This window comes from Mirounga angustirostris, unplaced genomic scaffold (assembly GCF_029215605.1).
Source record: "Mirounga angustirostris isolate CCGP_5_RB_7025 unplaced genomic scaffold, mMirAng1.0.hap1 SCAF_2, whole genome shotgun sequence".
In the NCBI taxonomy this organism is placed as follows: Eukaryota; Metazoa; Chordata; class Mammalia; order Carnivora; family Phocidae; genus Mirounga; species Mirounga angustirostris.
The window spans coordinates 93,872,826-93,900,574 of record NW_026991710.1 but is presented as its reverse complement, the minus strand read 5'-3'; the positions used below and the strand labels follow the sequence as shown (position 1 = coordinate 93,900,574).

General features: G+C 35.7%; 1 long non-coding RNA gene across 1 annotated transcript in view; it reads right to left on the bottom strand.

The window, feature by feature from the left end:
* LOC123848302 (uncharacterized) overlaps positions 1-27,749 on the bottom strand; it is a 286,642-nt gene that overhangs the window by 233,344 nt on the left and 25,549 nt on the right. Inside the window, exons 2-3 of the long non-coding RNA XR_010409500.1 lie at positions 13,765-13,860; positions 203-11,390 (exon numbers count right to left, since the gene is read on the bottom strand). This is a non-coding gene — a long non-coding RNA (uncharacterized LOC123848302). The remainder of the gene's footprint in view (positions 1-202; positions 11,391-13,764; positions 13,861-27,749) is intronic.

Sequence of the window (27,749 nt, the reverse complement as noted above, 5' to 3'; positions counted from 1 at the left end):
AAGTTCAACTGAGCTTCCAGTGACATGTAAGAATAGAGTCCGTAAAATATAGAACAAGATCCATATTTGAAAAAAAATTGTTAGATGCTATAAACTTGATAATTTGAGAGCTTTTGTTCATTTTCCTCTTGCAAGTTGCAGCAATATACTTAAATTGTAAAAGGGCTGTATTTTGACTATTTTCATTCATCAGTCTCCGTACCTATCATCGTCTCTCCATCCTTATTTATTCTGCTTGTTCTCCAGGAAGCTGATTTCTGTGGCATACCCGGATAGCCTCCACGCGCTCCGGCTTCTTGTAGGTTTGACCAATGAGGAGCACCAGCGCCTTGGAAGGGTGGAGGAAGAGGGTGGAGGAGGAGGGTGGAGATCAGGGCATGTGTGTATCCTCCCAGGTCCATCCCCGCTGGAGGCCGGAATTGGCTCTAGCTTCACCGAAGCTCTCAGTTTCTGTCAGGTGGCCCCTCCCATGTAACTATTTTCTCTGCTTTCAGTAAAACTTGCCCTCTTCTCACTCTTTCTCCCCCCACCCTCCTCAAAGTACAGCAATCCAAAAGTGATTCCACATGCCCGGGTCAGGTGAAAAAATTAGGTCCGCAACAAAAGATTTTTAACAGGGAAAGTTATTACAACCACATGTCCACTTAAATAACTCATTTGGTTGGTATACAAGTTTGATAGGTCTTGGAGACTGAGCATTACCACAAACTTAATCTGCAGTTGAGGATTAGGAAAAATCACTACAGTCCCTAGCTGCTAGTTTACAGCTATTGACTTAACCTATTTTTTTTTTTTTAATCTAACAAAGATAATCAGAAGCAGTTACTTCACAGAGACAAAGTATCTCTGCCATTTTGCTCAGGCCTTCTATCATCACATAGTTCTTTATAGTCTTTCTGTGACGTAGATATTATATCGGCCTGTTCATTATACTGATGATGTTTTAACAAAAGCACCTGGGCATCAGGAATTAAGAACCCAGATGCCTTATAAGACCCATGCATGTCAGAGGGCAGAAGCTAAGCTTGAGAAGTTTCAGAGGTCTGCCACATTGGGGAAGTATTTGAAAGTCCAGTATCTATGAAATGTCAAGGTATTTCTTAGAAAGTGAGAGAAGGTTGTTATACCTTCTATCACCTACCACAAAGAAAGAGGCACAATGCTTGGTGGGTCTTTTTGGATTTTGGAGCAAAATATACCAGGTTTGAGTTGTAAGTTCCAAGTGAGTTCTACATCAGGAAAAGGCTTCATGGCAGGTCCAACTAACCTTCTCTCTCTGAGTTTTTTTGAGAATTTAACGTAATTATCTGTAAGTCACCTAGTACAATACCTAGCACATAGTAACCCCTCATTAAATGATTGCTTGAAAATAAGCCCTTTAAAGAAATACATTAGGGAATGGAGGGAGTTGGGGGGAAGGGAAAGAAATCAGGGTGGTTCACAAGCATAAATTTTTTATAACTTACCCAGTGTCTTTACTTTGCTGTATTCTAAGTAGGCTCATCTACATAATGCATTTTTAAGAGTGCTTTCAAATGCCAGATATTTAGCTTTGAATTAAAAAACATGAGTTAGCACAGCCAAGAAACTAATTGCCTGCCACCATGCATACAAAAATCAAACTCTTCTAGTACAAATATTTTCATTTAATGTACAAGCTTCCAACCAAGTCTCCTCCTACAGTCTTCAACCCAGATGGTTTATTCTATTCCTCTTGTTTTTATATGATATCTAATGGAGTAATGCTTAAATGAAGTACAGAATACATTTTTGCCAAATTATCACCACTTATTTTATAAAAGTTATTGTACATTTTCCCCTTTCTTTCTACAATTCTTAGATAGTGAAAGGAACCTGATTATGAGAAAAAACTACATTATTGAAGAATCACAAATCACACAACTTCTAATAATAAAACAGATACCACTCTTTCTTTATTTCTTGGTGGAGTCAAGTGTCATATAAGTAGAGAATTACATCAAGAGTGATGTCATCTGCTCCTGCCATCCCCTAGGCAATTCTTTACAGCTTCACACAAAAGATACTGTGAAAAAAAACACTAATTTGGTGTCTATGACATTGTGCTTCTACCAATATTGTCACTGAGTATACTCATGACCTTGGTAAATCACTTCAACTCATTTCACATCTGTGGTGTGAGGGTGGAGGTAACTCACCCACAGTGACTCTTACCTTTCTAGAGAGAACCTTGCATCATGTACAGACCCACCTGCCAGGTGTACCACCACAGGCATGTACTATGCCTATACCGAGGCCACAGAACATTGACTCATGTGGACCAAAGTAGATGTAAGATGATTTCAAACATGAAAAGAAACCGATAGGGCGCCTGGGTGGCTCAGTTGGTTAAGCGACTGCCTTCGGCTCAGGTCATGATCCTGGAGTCCCTGGATCGAGTCCCGCATCCGGCTCTCTGCTCGGCAGGGAGTCTGCTTCTCCCTCTGACCCTCCCCACTCTCATGTGCTCTCTCTCATTCTCTCTCTCTCAAATAAATAAATAAAATCTTAAAAAAAAAAAAGAAAAGAAACCAATAAATAACACCGCCCTTCAAATGCACTGAATTTCTTGTTAAGAACATTTTTTTGTCCAGTTTTACAACAACAGTCATGACATAACTCAATGGAAGGCAAACGTCTTAGTCCATTCAGGCTGCTACAACAAAAGTACTGGGTAGCTTATAAACAACAGTAGTTTATTTCTCACAGTTCTGGTGGCTGGAAGTTCAAGATCAGGTAGTCAGCATGGTTGAATTCTGGTGAGAGCCCTCTTCTGGATTATAGACTGCCAACTTCTTGCTGTGTTCTCACATGGTGGAGAGCGGAGAGAGGAAGCAAGCTCTGTCATGACTCTTATGAGGGCACTAATCCATTCATGAGTGTTCCACCCTCATGACCTCATTTAATCCTGATTAATTCTCAAAGGCCCCACCTCCTAATACCATCACACGAGAGAAGAAGAGTAGGGTTTCAACATATGAGTTTGGGGGAATATAAACAGTCTATAACACACCATTTCCCCCTATCTTGAAAATAATTTAATATTACCCACTGGATGTTTGCATGTAATTTGGAACTCTTTTTCTACCTTTGACCAGAGTGCAAATATATACCAGCCTAGAAAAGTAATGGCAATAAAACAAGAAACCTCTGTAATGAAGTCCAGTGAAAGAAAATAAAGGTTTTCTCTATAAACACACACACACACACACACACACAAACTTCTAACAATGGTTGTTTGATTCCACTGCTATTAATATTCCTCTACAGGGTAGACCAATACCTTTTTATATAACTGGGAGTGTTAGAAATCCCAGAAAACTCATCTAGCAGTATAAAAGTATCTCCATTCCATGTATAAAATTCTTTGTCCCTGGTGGGGCTGAGTTTAACAACACTGTCAATAGCACAGAGGTGGCAAAGAAACACCTGCATGGGCATACATCTCAAAGGGGGGAAGAATAGGCTGTTTTTCACCTCAGTTACCGTTATCTATAGCCAAAAAATGTCAGTTCACCTAAGAATAAAACTTAGATGTTTTTCTTGTACATGTCCCTCAAAACCCTTCTTAGGTTTCTTATATCATACACAAAAATAAACTCAAAATGGATTAAAGATCTAAATGTGAGACCTAAAACCATAAAACTCCTAAAAGAAAACATAGGCAATAATCATTTTGGCATCAGCCTTACCAACATTTTTCCAGATATGTCTCCTCAGGCAAGAAAAACAAGAGCAAAAATAAACTATTGGGACTGTATACCGAAATAAAAAGCTTTTGAACAGTAGAGGAGACCATCAAAAAAAAAAAAAAAAAAATGAAAAGGCAACGTACTCAATGGGAGAAGCTATTTGCAAATGATATCCAATAATGGAGTTAATCTCCAAAATATATAAAAAACTTATACAACTCAACACCAAAAAACAAAACAATCCGATTTAAAAATGGGCAGAAAACCTGAAAAGGCATTTTTCCAAAGAAAACATAAAGATGGCCAGCAGACACATGGAAAGATACTCAACAGCACTAATCATCAGGGAAAAGCAAAGCAAAACCACAAAAAGATATTACATTATACCTGTCAGAATAGCTATATTAAAAAGACTAGAAATAAGTGTTGGTGAGGATGTGGAGAAAAAGGAATACCTCATGCACTGTCGGTGGGAATGTAAATTGGTGCAGCCACTGTGGAAAACAGTATGGAGGTTCCTCAAAAAATTAAAAATAGAATTACCATATGATACAGTTATTCCACTACTGGGTATTTACCCAAAGAAAACTAAAACTTTAACTCAAAAAGATATTTGCATCTCTATGCTTATTGCAGCATTATTTACAATAGCTAAAATATGGAAGTGAACCAGGTATCCATTGATAGATGGATGAATAAGGGATAAAGAAAATGTGGGGTATGTGTGTGTAGTGTTTGTGTATACCTATACACAATGGAATGTTACACAACCATAAAAAGGAATGAGATCTTGCCATTTGCAACAACATGGATGGACCCAGAAGGTGTAAGTGAAATAAGTCAGATAGAGAAAGAAAAATACTGTATGGTTACACTTACATGTGAAATTAAAAAAAAAATTAAAAAGCAGAAACAGACCCATAAATACAGAGAACAAACTAATGGTTAACTGTCAGAGGGGAGTTGGGTGGGGGGGATGGGCAAAATGGGTGTAAGGCAAGGGAAGGTGCAGGCTTATGAAATGAATAACTCACAGAAATGAAAGGTACAGCATAAGGAATATAATCAATGGTATTATAATAGCATTGCATGGTGACAGATGGTAGCTACACATGTGTGAGCCTAGCATAACATACAGAGTTGTCAAATCACAATGTTGTACACCTGAAACTAATGTAATATTGTGTGTCAGCTATACTTCAATTTTAAAAAAAGAATAAATTCCCACTAGCAAGAAAGGCCTACAGGAGCACAGCAGAATTCTTACTTCGGAGATGTTTGAAACCAGAAGTGAATTGAGCCATACCTCACACTCCAACACAGCCCTAACCAAGTCAGTTCTGGACTGAATTGAGGTGATTAGCCCTTCATCCTCTGTGCCCGTGAAAAAAGGTTGAGGCATTCTATGTCTGTGCTGCTTCCAGACACAATGTCTGACATGCTAGTAAAAACAATCCCCATAAAAACATAGTAAGGGCGCCTGGGTGGCTCAGTTGGTTAAGCGACTGCCTTCGGCTCAGGTCATGATCCCAGGGTCCTGGGATCGAGTCCCGCATCGGGCTCCCTGCTCTGCGGGGAGCCTGCTTCTCCCTCTCCCACTCCCCCTGCTTGTGTTCCCTCTCTCGCTGTGTCTCTCTCTGTCAAATAAATAAATAAAATCTTAAAAAAAAAAAAATAGTAAAATCCTTACTAGAAGAAGTAGATCAAACGTAAATGTTATTATAAAATGTTCTAAGATGACAAAGAATGTTAATGAGTGACAGATAATATGTGATGCATTCAAGGTCAAAGTGCAAAAATAACTGCTAGTGTGGGGATTTGCATTTATTTTTAGAGGAGAGGAAGATTAAACAGTAGCCTTTCTACAATAGGATTAAATTTGGTTCCTTCTTCCTGCTCTCGCCTTTTCCACACAAACAAAATTTGTATCTTCAAAGAGATACTTCAGGATTCTCACCTCTAAGTAAAAAGATAGCTCTCAAAAATTCTTGCAAAAAATAAAAAAATTCAAAAATCCCTGTGAATGCAGGGGATACTCTGAGGAGCAGAAATCTCCAAGAATTACCAGGTAAGAATGAAATCAAGCTTTAATAAGACAGCATAAATGAAGAATTTCTCATTAATGCAAAAAGGAGTTAAAGTATTTTTTAGTTAATTTGAAAATAGTAGATAAATTGATTGTATCTTAAAAATAGGATCATGTACAGCTAAGCATGTTTTTTTTTTTTAGTTTCTCCCTTGAGTGATTTATATGCATGTATACTTTAAAATGATTTCCATACAAATATATATATACTTGATATCTATATCAAATGATATAAAGATCTCTCTCTATATATGTAGAGAGAGAGGTATTTTGTATATATACCTCTAGTGCAGAATAATTACATTGTATTGGGATTGTTTATGTCCCCACTTGACTCTCATGGTATCTGATAAATGAAAGGTAGTCATTAAAGTTTGAATGAATGAATGATTCATAAACAACATAAAAAACTGCGTGAAATTTAACTTCAAAATATGCAGCATTACCTTTATTTTCTACATAGTTCCAAACTTGCCTACCATTATATTTTCAAAAAGAGGCTTTTTAGCCATGAGGAAATAGTAGTATTTACTTTTAAACATGAACAATCACATGATTTAAAAAAATATGTAAAGATACCACTTGCACAGCATAAAAAATTCCAATCACTCAAAATAAATGTACAAACTATGTGCAATACCCCCACACAGAAAATTATTAATCTTCATGGACAGAAATTTTAAAATATATACAAAATGAAAAGAAATGCTATGATTTTATTGCAAGTGTCAATATTATAAAGAAGTTGATCTCCCTAAGTTGATTTATAAATACATATATATAATTTTTTAATTTGTAAATTATTTTTTCTTGTCTATCATCTAATTTAATTCCCTTTGACAATCTTGTGAATTTAGTCTTGCTAATCCCTATGGTAGACATGGAGACTCACACAGGACAGACTCCTCAGGTCCCACAAGTTATAATAATAAGGCTGGGACTCAAACTCAGGCCCTGGACTCAAGGAGGGGCCCAATCCACTGTATCATAAACTTTTCTATCACTGTATCATGGCACTGTAGCCCCATCAGTCTATAAGGTACAGGATTCCCAGGGAAAACATTCTGCTAAAAAGACATCCTTGATTGTGTAAGACTGTTGAATTACAGACCTGTACCTCTGAAGCAAATAGTACATTATCTGTTAAAAAAAAAAAAAAAAGAAGAAGAAGATAGCAGGAAGGGAAAAATGAAGGGGGGGGGAATCGGAGGGGGAGACGAACCATGAGAGACTATGGACTCTGAGAAACAAACTGAGAGTTTTAGAGGGCAGGTGCGTGGGAGGATGTGTCAGCCTGGTGATGGGTATTAAAGAGGGCATGTACTGAATGGAGCACTGGGTGTTATATGAAAACAATGAATCGTGGAACACTACATCAAAAACTAATGATGTAATGTATGGTGATTAACATAAGAAAATTTTTTAAAAATGCTTAAAAAAAAAGACGTCCTTGATGAACTTGACATGTCTTTCTCCTGGAATGTAAACTCCATGAAAGCAAGGATTTTAATTTGTTTCGGTTATTGCTATATCTCCATCATGTAGAATAATGTCTGTGTCATAGGTAGCAGTCAATAATTATTTATTGTATGAGTAAAAATGAAGAATTAATCTTTGTACTGAAGTAGACGAAGGTAAAGAGAGACTTAGATACCACTGGTTTTTAGATTTAATCTAAACATTCAAATTCAGAGTAAGAATTAGAGATATGTGCATAGTACTTAACATGGCTAGGGATGGCCTGCACAAATGAAATAATTACAGGCATCTCTTTGAACTTTAATGGTAAATTTGCTTTGCTAAATTGTTTTTCTCCTATTTCCAACCTAGGATCTCAGTCATCACTCAATAAAGCAATGAAAATACATTCTTCTTGTTACTTACCCAAAGGAGTCAAAACTTATATCCACACAAAAACCTGCACATGGATGTGTATTGCAGCTTTATTTATAATTGCCAAAACTTGGGCACCTGGGTGGCTCAGTCAGTTAAGCGATTAAGCATCTGCTTTTGGTTCAGGTCATGATCCCAGGATCCTGGGACTGTGTCCGGCATTGGGCTCTCTGCTCAGCGGGGAGACAGCTTCTCTCTCAGCCCCTCCCTCCTGTTCGTGCTCGCTCTCTCACAAAAATAAATAAACAAAATCTTTTTAAAAAGTTATAATTGCCAAAACTTGGAAGCAACCAAGGTTATCCTGCAGTAGGTAAACTGTGATATATCCAGATGACAGAATATTATTCAGTGCTAAAAATAAATGAGCTATCAAGCCATGAAAAGACATGGAGGAATTTTAAATACATATTACTAAGTGAAAAAAGCCAATCTGAGAAGGTCACACACTATATGATTTCAACTCTGTGACATTCTGGAATAACAAAACTGTGGAGATAATAAAAGAATCAGTGATTCCCAGGGTGGGAGAAGGGAGGAATAGATAACTAGGCAGAGCATAGAAAATTTTTAAGACAGTGAAAAAATTCTGCGTGATATTATCATGACAAACATATGTCAGTACACATTTGTCCAAACTCATAGAATGTACAACACCAAAAGTGAACCCCAAGGTAAATTACGGACGTGGGGTGATTATAATGAGTCACTGTAAGTTCATTCTTAGTAAAAAAAAAATATCATTCCAGTGAGTGATGTACATAACGGGAGGGGCTATACATGCGTCAGGGTGGGAGATATATGAGAAATCTCTGTATTTTCCTCTCAATTTTGTTCTAAACCTAAACTGCTCTAAAAAGTATATACATTAAAAAAAACCAAATGGGTAAAGCACTCTTGAAGGAAAATAAGGTGGGATGTTTTTCTACTGAAATCAAAACACTATAAAGCTGCAATAACTTAATGTTATATTGGCATGAGGATAGAAAAATAGAACAATTTAACAGAATAGAGAGACCACAAATATACCCATTTGATTTATGCCAAAGTGGCCCTATAACACAATGGGGAAAGGAAAGAAACCATAAACGGTGCTGGTTTAATTGGGTACCCATATGGGAAAAAATTGAATCTTAACCCTTACCTCACACCACTCTCAAAAACAATTCCAAATAGAGTGTAGATATAAACGTGAAAAGGAAAGCAGTATAGTTTGATAAGATTTTTAAATCATATAATCACAATCTTGAGTTGAGTAAAAATTTCTTAAACAGGAAACAAAAAGTTTTAACAATAAGGGAGAAAATGATAAATCGTTACTTTAATATGTAGACATTGTGTTCATCAAAAGATGGCATCAAGAAAGAAGTCAAAAAAATCAAATATACTCACTATACATATAACTAAGAGGTTTATATGCAGGATAAATGAAACACACATACAAAATCAATAAGGAAAAAACACACAACTCAAAAGAAAAATGGGCAAGAGACTTATACTAAAATGACAAATCTATGAAAATTTGTGGAACATACTAATCATCAGGAAAATTAAATTAAAACATAATAAGACATTACTGCATACCCACGAGAGTGGCTAAAATCGAAAGGACTTTTAGTAACAAGAGATGGCAAGGGCATGGAGCAACTAATTCTCATATTCTTTTGGCTAATGTTAAATTGATACCAGGAATTTAGTCATCTATTAAGTAATATCTTCTAAAACTGCACACAAACACTCCTTATAAGATAGCAGTTCCATTACTAAAATATTCCCAATAGAAATGCTTGCACATGTATCTCAAGAGGCATGTAGAAGAACTTTCAGCATTATTCATGAGAGCTAAAAATTGGAAACAAATCCAATTTCCATCAACAGTGAAAGGAAGAGATAAATTGTGATACCTCTGTCCAGTGTAACAAAAACCAGCAATGACAAAGAATAAAATACCGCTACTCATAACATGGGTGATTCTTAGAGGCATAGTGCTGTGAGAAACAAGACAGACACAAAAAATATATATTTTATGATTCCATTTCTATAAATTTTAATTCAAACCAAACTATAGTGGAGGAGGGAAAGGATAGAATTTGGGAGTGCATAAGGGAGTAGGCATTCTGTAGTGCTGGTAATTTTCTTTCTTGTTCTTTCTTTCTTTCTTTCTTTCTTTCTTTCTTTCTTTCTTTTTTTTAGTGCTGGTAATTTTCTATTTCTTGATATGGAAAGGAGATAATCATTGATCTTTACATTCATATTTTGTGCACTTCTTGAAAAATGGATTATATCTTACATTAAAGACTCAAAACCATGGTAGGTAATATTTTTTGTAGAGAAGTAGACAACCATAGAAACCATAGGAACAGATATGAGTCAAGTTCCAAAATGGAACATTTTGATAAAATTCTGAGGGGAAATACATTCCTGGTTTATGGAGAAAAAAACTGATTAACCTAAGCTATTTAAATTTCCAAAAACCATTGAAAATTTCCATATCAAAGACTGGAAAAAATTTCTACCAAAATGACTAAGGGTTAGAGGAACTTTGTCATGGAGAGGAAATTGGCTCAGAACAAGGGGAAAAAAATTAAAGGGAAATTGTACTCTCCAGATGAGTTAATATAAGAACCTGTGTATTTTGGCATTTTTATAAATAATCTTAATGGGGTAAACAATACACTGTTTATATTTACTTGCTAAACTTTATCAGTTTCACTTCACCTTCCCTAATTTTTTCCTCAGAAATCTTTCCATATTGCCCTTTATGTTCATTTATTTATTTGTTAATTTTGTTTCATAAATTTACTGGGGATTATTGTATAGGACTAGTGTGTACAGATAGTGTGTTGGGCACTAAAGTTTCAGTGTAAACAAGCCAGAAGATGCCTTCACTGATTTTGTATTTTACTAAAGAATATAGACAATAATCAAACAAAGAAAAAGATCAGCAAGATGATTGCAGATTGTGAAAACTGCTGTGAAAGAAATTAAAATGGTATGGAATACCATTAAAATGATAAGGGATAAAGTGCAATTTAATCTTGGGGGTGGTAACCTTAGAAACAGTGCTTAGGAAAAGCCCATCTGAGGAAAGGAAATGGTAGCTAAGACCTTAGGGATGAAATGTAATCCTGTATCTAATTTAACAATGCATGCGGAACACCTAATGTGTAACAAGAACCATTCTAGGTGCTGGGAAATCAACAATGAATGAGAAAGACAAAAATGCAACTTTAATGGCCTTAACATTGAATCCTACAAAAAGAAGACTTTCATGCTGATGCAACAATGACTACAAATAATCTGGTTGGAAAAGAGCTTAATGGGCTCATTAACCTTTTAAAAGGAAAGAGCATCAATAACATGGTGAACAATTATTGCAGAAGGGGCCTGCAATGGATTTAAAGAAGGAGGCAGGGACCAGAGCATGTGTGATCCGTAGGTCATGAGAAGAAGTCTGCCTGATATTCTTAGTAAAATTAGAAGACATTGATGGGTTTTAAGCAGAGGAATGGCATGATCAGATTTAGTTTAAAAACATATTTGCTGGGGCACCTGGGTGGCTCAGTCCTTAGCGTCTGCCTTCGGCTCAGGTCATAATCCCAGAGGCCTCCGATCGAGTCCCACTTCAGGGCCCCTGCTCCACAGGAAGCCTGCTTCTCCCTCTCCCGCTCCCCTGCTTGTGTTCCCTCTCTTGCTGTCTCTCTCTGTCAAATAAATAAATAAAATCTTTATTAAAAAAATAAAAATAAAAACATATTTGCTGTTTTGTGGGGAATGATATGAAAGGAATAATAGTAGACATAAAGAAAAAAATTATTAAGCTATTTTCTAGGCAAGAAAGGATAGTAAACTGAACTGAGATTTAAAAACAAGTGGAGATGGAGAGTAAACAGATTTGGAGAATAATGTGAGGTAGTCACTAGAATTTACTGAAAGATTGGGTACAGTGTGGAAAAGAAAGAAAGTTATTACTCTTTGGCTTTCAGAAGAAACAACTAGATGGATTTTGATGCCATTTGCTAAGGTGGCAAAGAGAAGAGTTTAAAGAGGAGATTAGGGTGGAAAAGCATGAGTTTCTGCTTTTTAAATAGGTATGTTTGAGATATATATGAAGGATCTAATTGTGGTGTCAGATAAGGAGTTTGAAATACAAGTCAAAAGCTCAGAGATAAATATAAACATTTGAGAGTCATCAGAATAATTACTGAATTTATACCTATGCCAAATGAGGAGATCACCTAAGAAAAGTACGTTAAAGATGCAAAGAAAGGGCACCTGGGTGGCAAGTTGGTTAAATGTCTGACTCTTGATTTTGGCTCAGGTCATGATCTCAGGGTCCTAAGATCCAGCCCTGAATCCAGCTTAGCATTGAGTCTGCTTAAGATTCTCTCTCTCCCTCTCCCTTTGACCCTACTCGTGCTCACACTGTCTCTCTCTCTAAAAAATAATTAATTAATACAGTACACAAACACAACCCCCCCACACATGCATGTGTGCACACACAAACATGCCAGTAAATATGATTTATATATTTAATATGCCAAATTCTCCAACTTTTATTTTAATTTAGATAAGTTTGCATTTCTCCTTAACCTTAGTAATAGCAACAATAATCCATTTATCATATTTTGTATTTTGTATAAATTATATAATTTATTTTCACATACACATTACATTTGAGTGCAGTGGGTAGCCCATGAGGAAATAAATGCAGTGTTAAAATTATTTTAGTGATTTGAATTATAGCTGTTTTGTGTTCTTATACAGTGGTTTCTAGGTTCTTATTTTCTTTTCCTAAGCATAGTTATGATTATTTTTTTAAAGAATTTATTTATTTATTTGAGAGAGAGAGAGACAGCACAGGAGAGAAAACACAAGTGGGAGGGTGAAGAAGGGCAGAGGGAGAAGGAGAAGCAGGGGAGCCCAATGGGGGGTTTGATCCCAGGACCCCGGGATCATGACCTGAGCTGAAGGCAGATGCTTAACCGACTGAGCCACCCAGGTGCCCTGATTTTTTTTTTAATTATACAAATTTTAAGAAAATTGTAATAACAGTTAAAAGTTATTTATGCAATTTAAAACTTAATATAATTAAATTTTCATTTATTAGAGGTGAGGCATCAGCAAAATGAGTGGTATCTAACATTTGATGACTATGCACTAAAAAAATTGATGAATATCACTTCTCACCAATTCCATGAACTACATGGAAAACATTTGATTTTATTTTGTCAATAAGATATTTTGACATATTGACATATATTTACTGCTAAAAATATGTAAGTAGAGTCTAGAGTCTTAATGTATTTGAAGAATTGTGGCAATAGAGATACTTGAATAAATGTGCTAGAAAAATAATGGTGGTTATAGGAAAATGAGATATTTAAAACCAACATTTCAGAAGTGCTATATTTTCTGGGGCTGAAAAAAAAACAGGGTAAAAATGGCTGGCCAAGAGAAATAAGAAGAAATTTGAAGATAAGACCAAAGAACCAAAAAGGCAACATTTTGGATGATTTATTTATGTGGACACTGAAGTCACAAATACACAGGATTTAGGAATTTATATTCTTGAATAGTAGGCAAATAGACAACAATAACTTAATAATAGCTTCCAAGCATTTTTCACAACTTTTCTCAGGTCCCACTTCCTTTGGTGAAATTTTTCTCAACTCTCCAAACCATAGTGTTTGAGCTCCTAGGACACTTACTACTGTCTGCACCATTCTTCTCATTATTTAACCACATATCAACTAGCCCTAGGAACTGTCACATATACATGCAAATCATTGTTTCAAGTATTTAACATGTTCATAAAATGCAGATACCACATTTTATCCTTAGGATATACATCTCTCAAACTGCAAATTAAGGTCTACAAATAGCAACTCTATTTTTCTGCAACTAACTCAGTCTTTGCCCATTCCTCTTAATGGAAGAAATGTAATATGATCAATTCCAGGTGTATTCAGACATTTATGGATTTCCTAAAAACACATAAATAGTACTTATAAGGTATGTTCACTAATTCTAGAATACTGGGTTAAGGAATTATGCTTTAAAACTTGAAAGCATTACCTCATACAGCTAATAATGGAACACTTCATCTCAGAAGGATATTCAGGCCAGTCATTCATTCAACAGACATTTAGTATCTGCTATTGATTCTGAACCCTGTAATAGATACATGTAGGGGACAAACCTTAATAAGACACAATTGTTTGTATCAGAAAGCTTTCAATATATCAATATGGAGTATTTCTTATAAAGAGGTGTTTTTGTGTATATATTTATAACAATGATGGATCTATAAAATGATACCAGTATACACTATCTAGAAGAAAAAGAAAGAGAGGAAGGAAGAGAGGGAGAAAGGAAGGAATCTGAAGCAAGTTTTCCACTTTTGAGGATGGGGTTGAGAAAGAAAAACCACACCCTTCTGTTTGACCACCACAACCACTGTCATTAGCTAAAGGTCAGACTCAGAATGAACAGATCAAGAATGGCTGATCTGGTGTTCTTAGGTCCTCAAGGCAGATATTTTCAGTAGCAGTGAAGCTGATCTGTTTTCACATGGAATGTGGATAAAAGTCACAGTGTGTGACTCAACTACTTTTGAGTAGTTATCAAAACTTTTTCTTGGGGTGCCTGGGTGGCACAGTCAGTTAAGCCTTGGACTCTTGGCTTCGGCTCTGGTGGTGATCTCAGGGTGATCAAGCCCTGTGTCAGGCTCGATGCTCAGCATGAAGTCTGCTTAAGACTCTCTCCACCTCCCTCTACTGCCCCCCTCACTGTGCTTTCTCTCTCTCTCTCAAATAAATAAATGAATCTTTAAAATTTTTGTTCTCAACAAACTACAACTTTCATTATATTACAAATGAGCTATTAATTGGGGAAAAAAAAAAAAAGAATCTGCCATCCAAAACATGTATAAAAGTGGTAGGCCCCATATATGATCCTTGAAAAGTGATAAACTAAAAATTGGGATTTGTCTAAAGTATGATAGCTACATTTAAAATCATTGTTCATTTATTCATCCAGCAAACACTACTACAATTCTATTATGCATTAAGCACCTAGGAGATCTTAAAATATTTGTTCATACTGATTTGTATTTCCAAGTAGTTTATTCCAATCCCAAACCAAAAATATTTAAATGCACACAAAAATTACTCTCCTACCCAGGTATATAAGCAACAGTAGCTGATTTTAAAATAGTAAATATGCAGGGGTAGAGGGAAAAAATGAATTTAAGGGCCTTTCAAAATTTATTTTAAAGTACACAGCAAAGACAACACAAAATTACCACAATTTTAGTAGTACTAGAATATTCTATGAAAGATGTCTGTTCCTTGATTTAAATGATGTAATTTTGAGATTAAACATGTGTTTTAACAAACATAAAAAAAACTAATAGACCATGGAAAAAAACTAGAAGGGTCATGAAGAAACTAACAGCAACCCAAACAAGCTGGTTACAAAGTATGCCTTATTCAATTAAAGTTCAGATAAACTAGTGTACACGTACTGCAAATTTAAGATGTCTCTAGGCATTAATAACTTGTATAACTAAACCTTGCATAGTTGATTTTTTAAGGAACTCTAGGATTACCACAGTTTGTAGTCAATGTGCCTTTGAATGGGTCTTCTCAATTCTTGCTCTTTTCTCTTTTAGGTAAGTGAGCCAAGATATTAGTCAAAAAACAGCCTAAAAAGTAAATGGTAATGTTACTTGGTCTTTAAAGGAAAAGATCAACACTGAAAACAACATGTAGGTTGGTACCTACAACTTTAGATGTGTGTGACCTCATTGAAGGAATTCTCATTTTAATTAATTTTCTTGGGGTTAATCATTACCTAATCTATATCTATGTCCTATGTTAAAATGGATACAATAGAAAATAGATAATAGATAAACATACAGTATAGCTTATCTCTAATATATAATTGATATACATATATATGCATATGTAATATATATACACATACATCTTAACCAATAGAAATTTTATTTTTTTTAAACATTTTATTTATTTTTTTGACACAGAGAGAGAGAGAGCACAAGCAGGAGGAGTGGTAGAGGGAAAGGGAGAAGCAGGCTCCCTAATGAGCAGAGAGACTGACTTGGAGCTAGATCCCAGGACCCTGGGATCATGACCTGAGCCAAAGGCAGCCACTTAACCCACCGAGCCACCTAGGCACCCCAACCAATGGAAATTTTAATGGCATTCTTAGAACACCATAATATCATTGCCCATTTATTTAGTGGGTTCCCCCAATTTTTGACTAAATTTGCATTTTAAATTGGGATTCAGACTTCTTTCTGATTGTCAAGAAGGGAAGAATAAACATATCTATATTCATTACTACAGAGAAATTTATATTAAAATGAGAGGAAGTAAAACTGACTATACCTATACTTAAACAGGCAGGAAAGAGAGTAAACCTTCCAAGGTGGGCCAATATAAAGGATGCCTTGTAAGAACACAGTAAACAAATATATCCTATGGAATGGATGCTCATTTTCACTCATCCCGTACTCAAAATATCACAATATTTAAAGGAAAAGAAAAACCTGAACTACCCTTGTGTATTTACATTTCCACAGGGAGAATGGTGAATACAACTTTAATAAAATATGCAGATTTTATTTGATAATTAAATCAATTCCATTCAGAACTAAGTAACATAACAAACTGTGAAAGGCCCTGTCAGTTACTGTCAGAGATGGTTTCTCTTTGTTCTAGCAATAAAAATACTGATACAATAAATTGCCTAAGCTGCAGCTAGTCTTCTGGGAAGTTAAAGGCAAAGGTGGAAGTATGCTCTCTTCCTCCTCCTCATCCGTTCTCCAGATTAATTCAGCAATTCTCCCAAGAAATATTACTAATGATAAAAACCATAGTAAGTTCTCAATCTGTGTTAGTTATTGTATTAACTGGCTAGGGCTGCCATAACAAAATACCACAGACTGGGTGCCTTAAACCACAGACATGTATCTTCTCACTGTTGTGGAGACGGAATGACCAAGATAAAGGGGTCAGTGTGTTTGATTGTTTCTGAGGCGTCTCTGGTTTGCAGTGGCTGTCTTCTCTCAGCTTCCTCACACGGTGTTTCCTCTGTGCTGGAGCATGCTTGGTGCTTCTCTACTGAGTCCAAATTTCCTCTTTTTATAAGGACTCTAATCAGGTAGAATTAGGGCCCACCCTAATGGCCTCATTTCCCAACTTAATCACCTCTTTAAAGGCCCTATCTCTTTTTTTTCCCTGTGTTCACTGAATATACAAAGATTCTTTTATTTTATTTTATTTTATTTTATTTTATTTTATTTCTTTAACTTCAATTAGCCAGCATACAGTACATCATTAGTTTTTGATGTAGTGTTCAATGATTCATTAGAAGCGTATAACACCCAGCGCTCATCACATCACATACCCTCCTTAATGCCCATCACCCAGTTACCCCATCCCTATCTCCAAATACAGACACTCTAAAGCAGTGGGGATTAGGCCTTCAAAATATGAATTTTGAGAGGAATACAATTTGGCCCATACCAGTTATTCTTAGTGTTATTATCGTGATGATTGCATTAGTCTAAAAACACTATTTTACTTGATCTTCATAGCTACACTGAAAGGTTGAGTATTTTCATCTCCATTTAACAAAAGGTTCTAAGACCTGAATTAAGGTTTCTTAAGGAATAAGTGGAGAAACTAGAAAGCCTTCACTGAAAAGTTTCTTTTGGAAAGTAAGTACCAAGAAAAATGTAGATTACCTTCCCTATCATCATTCTTTCCAGCCTACTGCTAGAAAATTCCAACTTGCAGCTAGAGGAAATCCTCCCTTCAACCAGGCAGAGCACCCACACACAAATAAACAACCATAACGGGTTGGTCTAGCAAAATTCTTCAATCCTTAGTTTTAAATTCTTTCCCCTTTGCTCAGAAGAATTCAACGTTGATTCTGGGTAGCTGATGAACATTTGGTTTTCATCACAGGACTTCTTGCATCAGGGTTTGGCTTTAATCTTAAGGAAAGAAAAGCCACCATGTTGAAAATGGTCAAAAGATTTCACTAAGTACATGAGACTAAAACAGTCATCCTTGCTTAGTAGTGAAGTGGTAGTTTCCATGGCAGCAGCTTTGGGAAAGGAGAGCAGCAGCTACAGAGTTCTCTAACTGTGCCTTAAAAAAAAAAAAATGAACCAGATATTCAAATATACCATAAGCTATTTAATTAAGCTCAACAAATATACTTTGGGACCCTACTCTATGGCCTCCTTATTTGGGAATGTCTTTATTTTACTTAGACTAAGCTCTTTTCAGGAGTTCCAGCACTTTCTCAAGTCCATGGGGATCTCTGTACAGGCCTGTGTATCACGTTATTCTATCAGACCACACAGATGCCTTTTCCCCTGCTTCTCTTTGCATTTTTTTATTTCATTCCTTTCTTTCTCTCCATGGAATAAAAAAAAAAAAAAAAGATATCTTCTTGCACATACTCAGGCAAAAATCTAATGAGGGGGCGCCTGGGTGGCTCAGTTGGTTAAGCGACTGCCTTCAGCTCAGGTCATGATCCTGGGGTCCTGGGATCGAGCCCCGCATCGGGCTCCCTGCTCAGCGGGAAGCCTGCTTCTCCCTCTGACCCTCTCCCTGCTTGTGTTCCCTCTCTTGCTATCTCTCTCTCTCTGTCAAATAAATAAATAAAATCCTTAAAAAAAAATCTAATGAGTTCTGTTGTTTCTATTTAGAAGCATTTAGATGTAACCAAAACCTACTAAAGAAATACATGGAAAGCTATGATTAAAATGGTGCATTTCAGGGGCACCTGAGTGGTTCTGTCAGTTAAGCATCTGCCTTTGGTCCTGCGATGGAGCTCCCTGTCTGTCTCCCTGCTCAGTGGGGATCCTGCTTCTCCCTCTCCCTCTGCACCACCCCCTTCTTGTGCTCTCTCTCACTCTCTCTCTATCTCAAATAAGTAAAATCTTAAAAAAATAAAAAAATGGTATATTTCATCCTTTATAATATTCACTTGCTTGTGTTTCTTTGTCAGGAATAAAGACATGTAAGAATTGCTAATGAACTAAGCTGGCTAGAAGTGTTTGCTTGTTTTTTCACATTATGTTTTTGCCGATTCAAAAATTATTAAATGATTTTATTGTTCTCTTACTCCTAAATGCCATATAATAGAATACAATTTTTAATTAATCTCTCTTAGTGGTGTATATAAATGATATCTATAGTGTATTTTCTATGTTTTTCCAAATGGGCGACATTTGAGCAGGTAATACAATTTCCCTTTAAAACAGCGTAACAACAACGACAATAAACTAATTACAGAAAAAGAATTCCATTTCAACATGAAAATCAGTTCCACTATATAATAATGATTTAGGACATTTACGCCCTGTTTGCCCATTCCATCTCTTCCACTATTTGAGAAACTGGATCTCTTCATTTGTATCCTTCTGTAAGGAAGGGGCAATGTTGTAACCTTGGTGATTTTCCAGATCTGCCCCAAACCATGAAATGAGTGGTCCCTGCAGCCTTTTCACAATGGACATGCTGTGAACTGGTTTGTTTTCACACCTCCACCCAAATGGCAGCTCGAAGGTAATTCTCAGGCTCAGATGTGGCACAGTGCCTGACACCACCAATTGATTTATATAGCCTATTTGCCAGTTGAAAAGAAAAAGTAGATGAGATTAGATCTGGCATAAAATTTATATATGTCTATATAGAGAGGTTGTGTTTTACCATGTTTTTAAGATAAATTGTCTTCATACTAGAAAATATGTACAAATGAACCAGTTAATTTGTAACAGAACCTTATTAGCAAGTCTACGAATTGGCAGACGTTCTGTTTCTACTTACATATTGAGTTCAGTGCTGGCATTAAACTCAGTAATATATGCAAAGATGTAAACTTTGAGGTATTTTTAATACAAAAACCCATATGCTGACCTTTTAATTTTTTTTGTTGGTCAGAACATAGAAAATCAGCAGTAAATTCTTAAGTTATTACACAATCTATTAGTGACATGTTTTCATGATTTCTGCCAGCTGGCACCAATATAAGAACTTTACTTACAATATTAAGCAAAAGTTTAGCAAATTAATTTTTTTTAAAAGGATGTGACTAGATCTGAAGGAACAATTAATCTAAAAACTCTTACTAAGCAGAAGTCACTGGGCTGATCCTAAGGATAAAATGTGGTCTAAGAAGGAAGGGATGCCTTCAAGAAGTTTATAAGATACTTTTGGGGAGAAGCCACATAAATCTAAAATATACCAAAAACTAATCACTGAATCCTATTATTTTGAGAAATGGGATATTTAATAGATCAACAAACATTCTCTCATACTCCTTTATAATGAATCTTAAGACATTTTTCCTAAGAGCTTAACCTACACGTATAAAATATCCTACACTAATTATTTTCCCATAAATCTTTAAAAACACAGCATCTTGGGCTTGCTAGATTTTCAAGACCCTTAAAAAGATTATTGGCTAAAAATATGAAAATTAAATTATACATTGGAATTATTAATTGATAATAAAATGTATACAAAATAGTGCCTTATATCAAACTAGTCAACTGCATTGAAAATCAATTTAACGGGGCGCCTGGGTGGCTCAGTCGTTAAGTGTCTGCCTTCGGCTCAGGTCATGATCCCCAGGGTCCTGGGATCGAGTCCCGCATCGGGCTCCCTGCTCTGCGGGAAGCCTGCTTCTCCCTCTCCCACTCCCCCTGCTTGTGTTCCCTCTCTCACTGTGTCTCTCTCTGTCAAATAAATAAATAAAAATCTTAAAAAAAAAAAAAAGAAAATCAATTTAACACAACTAATGTTTAATGTGGGATGTGGGAGCATATGAATATATTTGATATATAGTAACAGAGAATCAGGTCTCTAAGAGTTCCTAAACTCTGTGAAGGCATTTAAATGGTCATGCCCCAACCAAATATCCAAATGGCATTGCTAAACATTTTGAGTAAACAACAATGAAACACAATTAAATAGCAGGGTTAAAATCATATGAATAATGTAATAAGCCTCAAAAAAATGTCTTTACCAGAAAAATAATAGAAAGAATACAAAAACATTTTTTTAAATATATTAGTCCTGTGATCTGGACCAGGTAGTAAAATTTCAGACACCTAAATCAGGATAGTAATAATACTCTAATTGTTCTATTTTCAATCATTTCCTCACTTCCCATCTACTAGTAACTGCTGGTTGACCAATTTTCTCTCTGAAATGATGCTGCCATTCCTACCTCCAAGTCTCAGTTCATGCTTTCCTCACAAGGCAAGTTTTTGCCTTTCTCGCTCAGATCCAAAACCACCCACTTTTCAAATATGAAAAGAATTTCAACTGCCCTGTTCTTTTGCCCAGTTTCTTCATATCCACAGAATGGGAAGCAAATGGGGGAGAACTGTGACCTCACCTCAGGCACCATGGTCCAGAATTGCCCGGGCACACCCATGATCCATAAGTATGAGCTCCCCCCTGCCTGATCCTATCCCCTAAATCTAGGAAAGCTGCTCCAACAGTAGCCTAGCGCTGGACTGTGTGTCACTCTCATGGAGGTGGCTGGTTCTCCTTGGGTTTTGATCTCTCTTGCCCAGTCTCTCTGCACTGGTTCTTGACCAAGAGTTCAGGGCTTTCTCCCTAGGCTTTGGATTGGTTGTCTCCCCAATCTGATCCTTCAACATTATTTGACAATTTGGTTCTCATTCTCTTCACGGCTCTGACCTTCACTATTCCTGCCTGCCCACTTTGTTGCTTCCCCCATCACTTTGAATTACTCATCTGCTTCCTCATGCACCATTTTCTTTTGTTATTATATTATTTCTTGACCCTTAGCTTCTGAACTCTTCTTTAGTCCTGCTTGACAAATCCTGTTCACCTGACTAAAGTTCATCTTTATAAGATCTATTATCAGTTTTTAAAATAGTGGTTATCTTCTGAGTATCAATTTTTGACAGGTTTTTTACATATGATTTACTCTAATCTACATAGCAGGTTATCATTTCCCCCTTTTTAATGATGAGAAAAGTGAGACTCAGCAAATTTAGACCTTAGTGTCTCTGACATCAGGTCTACTCTGGCTATTGCAGTGGTAGCTCCCATACTAGAGAGATTTTTAAAATAGGATTCTCAGGACATATCCTCGAACTTCTGATTGTAGTGGTTGCAGGGGCTATGCCAAGAGATTTCAACCATGAGCCAGGTTTGGGAACATGCTACTGCAAATGTTGTCACTACCATACTATGTGTAACCTGTATTGTGGGGCACACCACCCCTAAAATGAAACTTGGGTCATTTTTAAAACTGGCAGTGTGTTCTTACAGATTTATGAGGTGTAATTTTAATCAGGGTCCTTCCATGCACTATTCTGCTTATCTGAAGAATATGTTACGCATTCTAGATTATATGTCATCCATATTCTCCTCTTTTAACCCAGACCTCAAATTTGAAGAGCAGTTGGTTAACACCAGTAGTCTTGGAGTGAGAATTTTTCTCCTGAGGCACAGAAGACCTACGTAAAGACAAAAATCATGACCATGAGGTCATAATCACATGGACACAAGTTTACATTGTGTGTTAGGAGAAAATATAATACGGTGACAGTATGCTCTTTTAGTCATTAGCACAAAGAAGTATATGCAACTGTATTGTCCCTATAACGAGATCAAATTTAACCTAACTATTCTAAAATAAATCTTTCTACTAGAAAATAACCATGAATATTTCTCATGACTTGAGGATATACTTTGTTGTATCACTATATCCCAACTAAAAACAAGAGTCAAAAATAATTAATTCATTCCTCTGAGACCTTCTAGGTGCTTCGTAGCTTGAAGTCAAGTATATATATTTTAAAGTAAATTGAGATGCATAGGATAGTTGCAATTAATATTGCTACTTGTACTCCTTAATCAAATGAATCACTAAACTCTCAGATATTTTAAGGGGATAGTGAGTGAATCTTCATACTAATGGATTAAAAAAATAAGAACAAAGCATCTAGATAGCTATTTTACCAAACATGATAGTGACCATAATTTTTTCCACATTTATGCAAGAGAGAAATAAGGAATAGAGATATCCAGTAATCCTCTGAGTCAATTTAGAATTTACTGGAAGATACAGAGAGGAAACCCAGGGTGTATGACTGATGATTGCTCACTAAACACAACAGTGCCTCATGATGCTCACATTAATGTTCCTACCTTGCTTTCCCATTGTTACAGAATTCTCTTAGTTGACATTATCAATTGTGTTTTTCCTACAGGTCAATAAAATAATCTAAAAACTGATGTTTAAAGTACAAAGTAAATCAGCACAGCAAGGAAAACCATCAACAAAGTGAAAAGGCAACCTACTGAATGGAAGAAAATATTTGCAAATCATATATCTGATGGAGCTAATGTCCAAAATGTATAAAGAACTTACACAACTCAATAGCAAAAAAATACAAATAAGCAATTTAAAAAATGGGCAGGAGATCTGAATAGACAGTTTTCCAAAGAAGACATACAGCTAGCCAACAGGTACATGAAAAGATGCTCAATAGCACTAATCATCAGGGAAATGCAAATCAAAACCACAATGAGATATCACCTCACCTTATCAAAAAGACAAGAAACTACAACTGTTGGTGAGGCTGTGGAGAAAAGGGAAAACTTGTGGACTGTTTATAGGAATATAAATTGGTGCAGCAACTATTATGGAGGTTCCTAAAAAAAATAAAAATAGAACTACCACATGATCCAGTAATTCCACTTCTGGGTATTTATCCAAAGAAAAAAAATCAGTAACTCAAAAAGATATATGCACCCACATATTCATTGCAGCATTACTAATAATAGCAAAGATGGAAACAACCTAAGTGTCCATGGACGGATGAATGGATAAAGATAATATGGTGTGTGTGTGTGTGTGTGTGTGTGTGGTGGAATACTATTTAGGCATTAAGAAGGATGAAATCTTGCCATTGCAACAACATTGATAGACCTCAAGGGCATTATGTTAAGTGAAATAAGTCAGACAGAGAAAGACAAATACCATATGATCTCACTTACATGTGGAATCTAAAACAAAAACAAAAGCTTATAGATACAGAAAACAGATTGGTGGCTGCCAGAGGTGGAAAGTGGGGGAATGGGGAAATGGGTGAAGGGGGTCAAAAGGTGGAAACTTCCAGTTACAAAATAAATAAGTCATGTGGATCTAATGTACACCATGGTGACTATAATTAATAACAATGAAAGTTGCTAGGAGAGTAGATCTTAAAGTTTCTCATCACAAGAACAAGAAAAAAACATTTTGTAACTATCTGAATTGACAGATGTTAACTAGACTTATTGTGGTCATCATTTTACAATGGATACAAATATCAAATCATTATGTTGTATACCTTATATTCATATAATGGTATATGTCAATTATACCTCATTAAAAAAAAAAGGTATAAAGTAAAGAAGACCAAATGAGGTATGTTGCTTTTGTTTGGTTATTTTATCTGTGGTAGCACTATAAGAAAATAGATCTGGACCTTGGTTGGTCAAAACTCCACATAAAAGTTCTGAGTTGAATATAGTTGATTTTGGAATAAACCCAAAGAAGGACGAGGATCTACTTCTGAGATGGCAGCCCAAGAGGGCACGATGCCAGGAAAGAATTTAAAAGCCAGGAAATGAATCAGGCTTGTGAATGGAGGGAGTCAAACACATCACTAAATCAGGAAGACCAGGCAGATGGAAAACCAGAAAAATGTACCCAGCTTTGAAAAATGCCCATTGCAAAGGAGATTGAGGTCAAATGGGCTGATGTTTTACTGGTTTAATCATCTATCTCATCGTTCTTTTTATCCACAACATGCTGGGTCAGGGTAATTTCCATAAAGCAAGGCATACCTACTTTCGTTATGCCGTGTTCCTTTAACAGAGAAACCGTGTTTTCTAAATTCTGACCTGTTGTCTGGAATTACACCTTTTGTGAACTCTAAAAAATAGGCTAAGAGATCTCAACATTTAATATAAATAGCATCTTTTTTCAAGGATGGGAATTTGGCATATATACTAGTGTTGAATTTCTGAAAATTATTCATTCACTTATTCATAATGTATTTTTACTCTAGACAAAGCAGGATCGTGTTAAGGGCTAGAGACTGCATATTACCAAATGGCCACAGCCTATATTTAGTAATGTGAATTTCAAAGGAAGAAGAAATTCTCTAGTTCTTCACTCATATTGATATTGCTCAAAGCAAGCTATTATGTATAAACCTGAGCAAAAAAAAAAAAAAATTAATCTATGCCTTAGAGAGCTAAGCAAAAGGAGAACGTTTCTAATTTTTGTTCTGTTAAACTCCATTGGCTTTACACCTTGTCAAAAGATTGCCCTCTTTGCATAATAACTTGATAGTTTTATAAATCTTTTATTTATAATTTGACATTCAGACAAAGCATCTCTAAGAGGTATTTCAGGATTCTTATCAATTAATTTATGTATCACAAAATTAGTATCTAATGACTTTTTAAGGTTTCTCTGCAAATCTGTAGTTAGAGTCAAACCCTCACCTTACTGAAACAATACTATTTTCTATGCCATAAAAATTTTCCAGTTATAAAAAGTACTATATATACTTTTTCATCTGTTATGTTTTCTTTACTTCCATCTATAAGCTTTAACACTTTTGCTGTGCTGGGAGAGTGGGGACAGAGGATGCCCAAGCTTTGCTTCATAAAGCCTTAGAAAATGGGGGTCTGTAGGCAGAAAAACATTCCATTGAGTTACTTATGAAATCCAAACCAAATTTAGACCCTGACATTGGGAGGTTTATTGTGGTTTCTTTTTATTTAACATATAGTCACTAATAAAGTAAAATACCTCTAAAATGGACGTTTGACAGTCAAAAATGTTTTTACTTCTCCTCTAACAAAAAGGTGGGGAGACCTGGAAATTGAGTTTCTTTGTGTGTGTTTGAGGTATGCTTAATTACCTACTTCTTTAGTTTTCCTTTAGAGTTTAATTTTGCTGCTTATTATAATACTTAGTTATATAAAGTGCTTAAAATAGGCATATATGTATACTTTAAATCCTCACAATAACCCTATGGGATAATTAATTATTATCCTTATTTTATGGATTAAGAAACTAAAACACAAAAAATGGAAATAACTTGTCATGAAAGTTACTGGCTTATATTTCAATGGTGTCACTGACACATATCACAAGTAAACTATTTCTTGAAGGATTGTCATGTAATATAAAATAACAGAAAGAGGAATTTTCTTCCTAATTATTGATTTTTGAGGTTAAAATATAATTACTGATTTAATATACTCTGCTTCCTTGAAGTTGAACAACCAGATACAACATGCATGTGAGTTTAGGATAAAACTCAAGTGAGGCATTTTCTATAGAAATTAACAGATGCAAATATGTCATTATTTTGAGAAATTTTCACCTAGCATATATAAATAGGAAAGATTTTTATATGAAGCAAAAATAGATACAAGAGTCTTTCTTTCTCTTGCCTCTTTCTAGAATTGATTTTTCTTTTCTCCAAATATAAGTATTTTTTAAATTCTATTTGTTGACTTCACATCTGCATCAAATCCAAAAAGTATTGAATTGTTACCTGTAAATACTTGTGTAATGGCAATTTCTTGATGTTAAAGTAGCCATCCTTAATAAGTATTACACAATCACATATGGTCTAGGCGAGTCTTTATTTGTCAGTTTTAAAATAACACAGTCCTACTCAGGATGTAGTAAGAGTGCAAAACTCCACCCAGGTGTGGGATATAAAGCATGATCATTTCCTGAGAGAGGGCTTAGAGCCCATTCTTCCCAGATGCTTCAGTATTTTTTTTTAGCAGTCTTCTATTTGCTTCTTCCACAGGGAACAGCAGAATTCCAAGCATCTCCTTTATAACTTTCGAAGTAAGACTTATCATTTGCAACACATATTGATTTTGAAAAGCTACCATCAAAAGTTTTAGACTATTTACTCAGAGGCCATTGTAAATCACAGGGAATAGTTTTGTTGCTAGATGCTGACTCTGATAATCTAACTAAGTTAGTGGGTCATTGAATTTTTTCCCCTCGTTTTAAGCAAATCTTTTTTTAGGGGAAAAATACTATAACCAAATATCAACAGATCAGTTTTTCTGTGGTTTTTAAGAACTAGCTACAGAAAAATAACACGTCTGTGAACTACATTTCAGAGTTGAAAGGAGCCATGGTTTGGCTCATCTCTCTTTATGTATGCTAGCAATAGGAGAGTGACAGATGCTCTTTTTCTGCTCCTGTGTCCTCCTAATTTACTTTATTCACTGGACCAACTTGCAACGTAGATAAACATAGCCTCTGCTCTTATTTTATCATGATAATGGTGGAAAATCCTTATTTTTTCCCTTGTTGCCTCTATGTCCTTCTATATTTTTTAGCACTGAGACTTGTATGTGCTTGGTTTTTCTATTCACACACTTCCATTATGAATAATCTGATTAATTATGTTTATTTCAAGTATTCGCCTCCCTTTTATAAATTCTCTGTTAAGTTCAGATTCTCATGTTCCTTTTGTTTTCAGTTAAAAGATAGAATTATTTATTGAACAAGAGAGGAAAAGGCAGCAAAATGTGGTTGAAATCAATGGACCCGAGGGTAAGGGCCTGAGTCTAAAACCCAACTAATTCATTCAGACTTCGTCCACAATACGAGTTTTTAAATCTCCAATTCTGTGCCAGATAATGAAAGAATATGGCACACGAAGTATTTATTGTCCCCACTCTTGTGACACAATCTGGTGGGGAACTCAAGTGATAATCAGATAATCACACAAATAAAAATGCAATTACAAAATGTGAAAAATGCCTTAGGACGTAGGAGAACTTGACTCCACCAGAGAGGCTAAAGAATGCTTCCTGGAGAAAGCAACATCTAACCTGAGAAATGAAATAACAGGGTAGTAGGGTCAGGAACAGGGAAGATTGGTCCAGGCAAGGGAAAGAGTAAGGGAAAGCCTTGAGGCAGAGTAGTTTACT